This window comes from Triticum urartu, chromosome 7, assembly GCF_003073215.2.
Source record: "Triticum urartu cultivar G1812 chromosome 7, Tu2.1, whole genome shotgun sequence".
Lineage (NCBI taxonomy): Eukaryota > Viridiplantae > Streptophyta > Magnoliopsida > Poales > Poaceae > Triticum > Triticum urartu.
This window is the reverse complement of record NC_053028.1, coordinates 338,942,142-338,950,375: the sequence shown is the minus strand read 5'-3', so window position 1 is coordinate 338,950,375 and position 8,234 is coordinate 338,942,142. Positions and strand designations below refer to the sequence as shown.

The 8,234-nt window shown below is 43.4% G+C and overlaps 1 long non-coding RNA gene across 5 annotated transcripts; it reads left to right on the top strand.

The window, feature by feature from the left end:
- Positions 1-238: 238 nt before the first annotated feature.
- LOC125521141 lies at positions 239-4,018 on the top strand. Of its 5 annotated transcripts, none has more exons than XR_007289065.1 (3): positions 243-1,136; positions 1,269-1,829; positions 2,108-4,018. It is a non-coding gene; the product is annotated as an uncharacterized LOC125521141 (long non-coding RNA). The 5 variants fall into 5 exon arrangements; XR_007289063.1 differs by having other exon boundaries at positions 1,269-2,142; positions 2,213-4,018; XR_007289064.1 differs by having other exon boundaries at positions 244-1,136; positions 1,269-1,469; positions 1,548-4,018.
- The last annotated feature ends 4,216 nt before the right edge of the window (positions 4,019-8,234 follow it).

Genomic DNA, 8,234 nt, shown 5'->3' with positions numbered 1-8,234 from the left:
TGATCTGTGAAGATGTTCACTTTCCTTCCCAATAAGAGATGTCTCCATCTTTCCCTAATAATAAAGCACGGATTGACTTCATGGGTTCACCATCACAATACGCTTCTTCTCGTGAATTTACGTTTTCAGTTTTTTCACTTATATTATTTTCGCTATCCGAGGTGGCACTATTTACGTGGAATTTTTATCTGTCATTCGTGCGCTAAGAAAATTTAGTACGTTTCGATTTTCTTGTTTTTTCTGACGTTGGTAAGCGGCATGGGCTTCGGGCACACATCGTCGGCCTGCACTGCCGCCTTCGCATACCCACGTTTCTCTCCCCACTTTGCCTGGTTTCCTCCAGAAAAAAGAAACAATTCATCTACACCTCGGACTAGATTTGTTTGGCAGCCGGAGATTTGCAACAAAAAAGGGAGACGAAGAGGATAGGGTGAAATCGGCGGCACCGCCGCCGCCGCTACGGGGCACGAGCATGGAGGCGGCCGGGATGGTGTGGTGCCGCCGCCACTACGGGACACAAGCACGGAGGCGGCTGGGATAGTGTCGTGAGGGAGTTGGGAGAGGAACAGGGGGAGACGATGGCGGCCTGAGGGTGCGGTGCTGGGCGCCATGGGGTTCATCATCCCGCTGGCCTTAAGTGTCGCCGCTACGGGCACGAGCATGGAGATGGCCTGGATGGTGTGGTTCCGCCGCCGCTACGGGACACGAGCACGGAGGCGGCTGGGATAGTGTGCTTAGGGAGTTGGGAGAGGAACAGGGGGAGACGATGGCGGCCTGAGGGGGCGGCGCTGGGCGCCATGGGGTTCAACATCTCGCCGGCCTTGACTCGCGCACGTCTCGTTCCGCTCAGGGCACATCCTGCCTCAGCAGCCACACCTGTCCCTCCAAGCACAGAGCTTGCTGCCCCCACCCCCGTACAATGAATGAGCATGCCAAGGAGAGGAGCTCCCTGCGTATGGGAGACCAGCCGCTCCCCAATCTTCAGATCTGACCAACGTGGGAGGAATTGTTGGAGAACAACCAAATCCAAATGCCTCACCGATGAGCACCATCATTACCTGAAGCTTGGAGAGTATTACTAATTGCTTTCTATTCATTATTGCCTGAAGCGGGAGAACAATTTAGTTATTTCTCCGGTAATTGATAGTTTTTATATTATATACTTGTGTTTTCTTTACTGTAGAGACCACTGATTATTCACCCAGAGTATAATGTTTGTGACTAACACCTATTTATCAACACATGGGATGACCATGTCATGGGTGAAGAAGTTTGCAATGGATCAACCTTGAAGACACTCGGAACATTTACTTAGAGTGAAGACTCTCGCGGCGCAATTGCCACGGCCCCGACCTCGCCAATTGTTGACCTCGCTGGCTTGACAGCGTCCTTTGTGATTCTGAACATAGGTGCTACTCTCCTGGACACCGCCGACTCAGGTCCTACTCTCCTAGACGCCGCCAACTCAGGTGCCATCTCCGTCCAAGATTTCATAATAATTTTTTATGCATCAAGACATTCTTATGTCCACATGTAGCTTCTATCAGGTTATATCTACATGTAGCATTGGAGAATATTATGCTGAGTGGGCCATATCGGTGTTTGTCTGCACGCATTATTATATCCTCTTCTTATCTCCCCCGCTTGTGCCACCGGAGAATATCAAGGATGTGGCGTCGGCACTGAGCTGCCACTGGTAGGCAAGGGCATGTGGCCTGGTTGTGAACGATGAGATTGGGGTCGGCACACACCAAAGCGACACACATAGGCAGAGTTATATAAAAAATAAGAAATCCATCTAATTCTACTTGACAACCTTCCAACACGAGGTAACATCATTTTTGGCATGGGTATATCTTATATCTACTAAATATCACTTCTAGATATTGGTGTTACGTACCAAGTGTATACATCTATATTGCCAATGCTTCTGCGCTTTTGATAATTAGTCAATATTTTCATGTATTTGTTACAACAATATGGTGTTAGCAAGCGTATTGTCTTGTGAAAAATTGATGATTGCATCTGCACTTCGTATCTAATTGTGTTATTTCAGAGCTAATATTTTTACTAATTATTCTATTCTTTCCACTTCTTGTATAAACAGACCAGGACCAGTATTCTGAACCTCATACCATTAAGGTAATCAACTAATTTTTTTATAGATGCACTAACTGATTGCTAATTTCAGCTTTGTTCTTCATTACTGTAGGGCATATCTGTATTCTAAAGAAAATTCGTACACCTGGTAATTCTTTCTTGACATGGCTATTCCATCGAGGTTTAATCCTATGATACACAACTAATAGTTTGTTGGTATGCATAACTATCTTGCCAAAGGTATTGCCTGTGTATATCACTTTGTAGTTGAAAGTGTTTGCTGCATCATTATGAGCATCATGTTTGCCTTTTTGTGGAAACATAGTGTAGAACTCTTCTTGCTACTATCGTCAACTCTCAACGAGTCAGTGATGGACAAGATTATTATTCATGTATTTGAACAATTGATTCAGGGTCTATTCATAGATGTGTTAATTTGTTTTTGTATGACTCCTTTGTTCCATCAATGTTTTTTACATCCAAATGAACTACACTATTCTTATACAATCAAATTAGAATATTTTGATTTTTTTTATGATCACTTAAATAAATGAATATCCACGGTTATTAGGGAGGGATGGAGAGGGAGAGCGAGATGGAGAGATAGAGAGAGAGCACATTTAATATTTGATAGCTTCCCTTACTAAATCACCTCTCTGATGGAGCTGCAGTTTTGCATGTTTAAAATGAATGAGTATGTAAATTAGCGACATTTTCTTAAATGCACCTGAAATATTTGCATAAAATGCTTTCCTAGGGCTGGTCAACTCTTTTTATTTCTAGCATAGTACACATGTCTAACACCACAAATTGCCATATGGTTTTCAATGGTACATGAGCTGTGAGTTGCCCTATTATTTTAAGAGTTCATAAGTTGGGTTGACTGTGAGACTCTAAATACATGATACATGGTCTTGTACAATTTATATTACTGTCCATCGAAGTGTTTTATACTCGTTATTAAAGTTGCAGGTTATTCCTTTGAATGATCTAAGAAATATATTTGGATTAGGGAAGCATGAAGCACAAGGAATCACCTCAGATATTGAATCTCGAGCATACAGAAATAATCTTATAAAATCCTTTAGTACTGATTTGGCTGCTACTCCTAACAAAGCATCATTCCTCCAAAATCTCTGTCAGGAGTTACAGTTTGATCCTGAACTTGCTAGCAAGATGCATAAAGATACCAAGTTGACACTTGTTTTTTGTATTGCATCATTAATTTTACAGCATAGTTCTATGTTAGCTCGAAATTTGATCTTGCTCCTGCTAGCAAGATGTGTACCATATTAGCTACAGCTTGAAGGATATAATCCTTTTGTTTCAAGACTGATGGTTAAACATTCCTCCAGTGTGAAAGTTATTATTTTCTATTCAAATATCTTCGTTACATTCCTTCGGTGTGAAAGTTATTAGTTTCAGTTTGAAGGATATAATTTTAACTATATGTATTTGGCTATCAAACAACTTTTCTGCTATCCGATTTTGTTTTTGCAAAAGTTGCTTCTGTTCTATATAGGTGTACAGTTTTCATGCTAACTGGAAAGTACCAAAGTACCAAAGTTGTCTATCCTAGCTGCACCAAACTACATTTTCTTGTTTTATTAATATGAGATATATAAGAAAGTGCAGCGGGAATGGTTTGTACTCATGCTTGATGATATTTGGCTTAGGCTCCTGGACTTCCTCATGGCCACAGTGTAGATGGGACACTTGTGGTTATCTTCATTTGTCATTGGTGGTCAGAGAAACAAAACAAAGCTGGAGTGGAAGGTTGAAACAAAACAAAGTGTCTAGGACTAGGAGTTTCAATACGTTGTTAAAAATTGTGCCAAACATTAAGGTTGATTTCAATTCCTTTGCATATGTGTTCATCCTTCTAGCATAAGAAAAATATGGTGCTTTGCTTGAAAAATTTGTGTCTTAGTTCTGGAAGGCATTAAGTTTCCATACATGCTGGTACTGATCAATCCATCCCTCTGAAAACATGATACCCTCTTTCACATGCTTCATATAAGCTATGCACACGCCATCTCACCAAGAACTGATAACATGTTTCATTTAAGAGATCATCTGAGATTTGCATAATTGTTTTGAGAATGGGCAGGGTAGCATCAACACCGGCCTCGATCAGTGTCGGGGCAACGGTGAACCGACAAAGAAGGCAACTCGGGTAGGGTGGCGCAGGACATCGACACCGGCCGCAACCAACGTCAATGTTTCATTTAAGAGATCATCTGAGATTTGCATAATTGTTTTGAGAATGGGCAGGGTAGCATCAACACCGGCCTCGATCAGTGTCGGGGCAACGGTGAACTGACAAAGAAGGCAACTCGGGTAGGGTGGCGCAGGACATCGACACCGGCCGCAACCAACGTCAATGTTTCATTTAAGAGATCATCTGAGATTTGCATAATTGTTTTGAGAATGGGCAGGGTAGCATCAACACCGGCCTCGATCAGTGTCGGGGCAACGGTGAACTGACAAAGAAGGCAACTCGGGTAGGGTGGCGCAGGACATCGACACCGGCCACGACCAATGTCAGAGGATGGGTCGTTGGGACAGAAGGATGAAGACAAAGAGGACGAAGAAGACGGTGATAACAAATTTTTTATCACCGATAAAAAACAGGCGACTGATGCATAGTTGCTCTCATACTATCCGCTAAAGAAATTGATAAGGACTTCACACATGTCACTTAGTCATCAGTTTGATTTATTCATGTATTTCGCCCGTAGCAACGCACGGGCATTGTACTAGTGTTAATAATGCATGGATAATTGCCGCCAACTCAAGGTCATGAGTGGGGTAGTTCCTTTCGTTGGGCTTCAACTGGAGAGAGGTATAGGCCACAAATTTCTTCTCTTGCATTAACACAGCGCCGAGAACTTGTAAGGAGGCATCATAGAAAACTTCAAATGGCTTGGATTCATCAGGAGGAGTCAAGACAGGAGCTGTGACTAACTTCTCTTTGAGGGTGTTGAAAGCAATGTCACATTCAGGCGTCCAGACATACTTGACATGCTTCTGGAGGAGGTTGGAAAGAGGCTTTGCAATCTTAGAGAAATTCTCAACGAATCTTCGACAATAGCTTGCAAGCCCAAGAAAACTATGGAGCTGCTTGACATTCTGAGAAGGTTTCCAATTCACAATTGCAGACACCTCCTCAGGATTAACAACGATGCCTTTGGCGGAGATGATATGACCAAGATAAAGAACTTCATCAAGGCAGAACTCACACTTGGAGAATTTCACATAGAATTGATGCTCTCTGAGTTTGTCAAGCACCAATCTCAAATGCTTGGCATGATCCTCCTTATTCTTGGAAAAGACCAAGATATCATCGAGATACACCAGGACGAAATCATTTGTGTAAGGGTTGAAGATGAAGTTCATCATGAAAGAGAACGTTGGAGGAGCATTGACAAGGCCGAAAGACATGACAGTATATTCATAAGAACCATAGCTTGTTCTGAATGCTGTCTTGAGGATATCTTGCTCACGAATGTGAATCTGGTGATAACCCATACAGAGGTCAAGCTTGGAGAATACTTGAGAACCCTTAAGTTGCTCGAATAGATCATTGATGTTGGGAAGTGGATACTTGTTCTTTATTGTCTTCTTGTTCAATGGGCGGTAGTCGACGCAGAGTCGTTCCGTTCCAACCTTCTTCTTGACAAAAAGAACACCACAACCCTATGGAGATGAACTCGGTCTGATCAAACCCATACACTCTTGTTCATCGAGTTGTTTCTTCAACTCCTTAAACTCCTCTGGTCCAAGCTTGTAAGGACGCTTGCAAACGGGTTCCGTGCCAGGCTCAAGATCGATAACGAATTCAACTGGCCAGTGAGGAGGCATTTCCGGAAGCTCTTCTGGAAAGACGTCTTGATATTCACAAACAACTGGAATCTGAGATATGGCATTCAACTCGCCCTTCTCATTGGGAGAAAACAGTCGAATGGTTTCATCACGAGCGGCATAGATGATCACATCCTTAGAAGAGTGTGTCAATTGAATTTGCCTGGCAGCACAATCAAGCTGAGCCTTGTGCTTAGCAAGCCAGTCCATGCCGAGAATTAGATCAATATCCGAGTCACCAAGAACCATTGGAGAAGACAGAAATCTATAGTCTCCCATCTTGGGAAACATTCGGAACCACCAAACTGGCACTCAACCGTTTACCCGGAGAAACGATATCCATGGTTTTACCCAAATGAGAAGAAGTGAATTCATGCTTGGCAAAAAACGGTCTTGACATGAAACAATGTGATGCACCAGTGTCAAGAAAAACTTTTGCAGGAATACAGTTAATTGGAAGGTTACCATGATCACTTCTAAAGAATCCTCTGCCTGAGCTGCGTTCATCATGTTGACCTTAGCATGCTTGGGATTATGTTGACCATTGCATTGCTGACAGATCTCACAGGAGGAGGAGGCGGAAGGCGCCTTTGGTTGAAGCACTTGTTTGCATAGTGCCCTTTCTGCTGACACTTGTTGCAAGTAACCTCTGAGAGCGGACGGTGATAAGGAGCACTTGACCTTGGAGTTTGAGACTGAGCTTTGTTCTGATAGCCTTGGTTGGGTGGGTGCGAAGATCCATTGCGACTTTTGCTCTTCTGCTGGTAGGACTGACGAAACGGAGGAGGAGGCAAACAGAACTTCTATTGCTTAGCTGCCACTTTTGAGGAAGAAGGCTGAACTGCGTCCCTGACTCTCTTCTTAGATGCATCACACTTGAGCTGAGCGGCTTCTTGCTTTAGTGCCATGTTGTAGAATTGATCAAACTTAGTCTGCTCAAGAAGCACAAGAGCTAACTGTAGATCCTCTTTGAGGCCACCTCTGAATTGATAGATCATGCTCTTCTCATTAGGAACGTCTTGTTTAGCAAAGTGAGCAAGTTTCTGAAACTGGATATTGTATTGATACATGGACATGCTGCCTTCCTTGAGATTGCGGAACTCCTCATGCTTGCACTTAGCTACACTTGGTGGAATGTGATGAGCTTTGAAGTCTTGGCGGAAATCATCCCAGGTAATCACATGACCTCCTCTGGAATCTCTGTATTGTTGATACCACTCAGCAGCTTGGTCCTTGAGTTGAAACGAAGCAAACTTGACAAAGTCCTCAAGCCTGACATTGCTACACTCAAAATGTTTGCAAATGTCCACGAGCCAGTCATTGACGTCTGTGGCCTCGACACAGTTGCTGAAGGACTTCGGCTGGTTTACGAGGAACTGGTTGAGGGTAGCAAACTGAGACTGATTGTTGCCTTGGCCTTGATTTCCTTGGTTGCCTTGACCTTGGGTGCGCTCTTGCAAGAGTTGCAATAGCATCTGAGTATTGGTGTTGGTGGCTGCCATGACAGCTTGCATGCCTCCGGAGGTGGAGGTGGTGGTGGAGGGTTCGACTGTTCCCCATCATTGCAGTCTAGATTATGACACGTCGGAGGAGCCATCCTGAAGAGGTTGACATCCGTTAACATCCTGAAAGACATATATTCAAGCTGAATCAATGGATCAAAATAGCAACATAAAGTATTAACATTCGAACAAGGATGAACGAATGAATTCCAAAGTAAATCATCACACGTCCATAAGTTGAGAAGCCACCTAGATACAGGTAGATGAATAAAGCAACAAGGCACGGATATGAACAAATAAGTGGTAAGGATTACCCAATTACAAACCAAATATCTGAGAGAAGAAATACTAGAGCTACTTGAATTCCCACCTATGAAACTCCCGAAACTTTCTGGTTATGCAATCAGGTGTTGGGGATACAAGGGAAGCATAATAAGTCACCCAAACTAGCAATTCCTACATCTAGCTGTATCCATCCTTCAACACATAACCAAGGAACCTTCGGAAATCATGTACCTCAACCTTCGAAAAGCATCCTCTATACCAGTTATGGCAATACTCCAGAACTCCCACCCCAGTACTAGGTGGAATCGAGGTTATCTCACCAACAACTGCATAAAAGAGATTTTCGATGTGGGCGAACTCAGGTATTCCAGAACTGCAACGATAAAATTGTGACGACAACACCTCGGAGCTTAACTCCCCGGGACACTGCCACAACCCGTAAATGTTAGGAGGCACCAAGAACAATGTTCTCGTCACAAAACT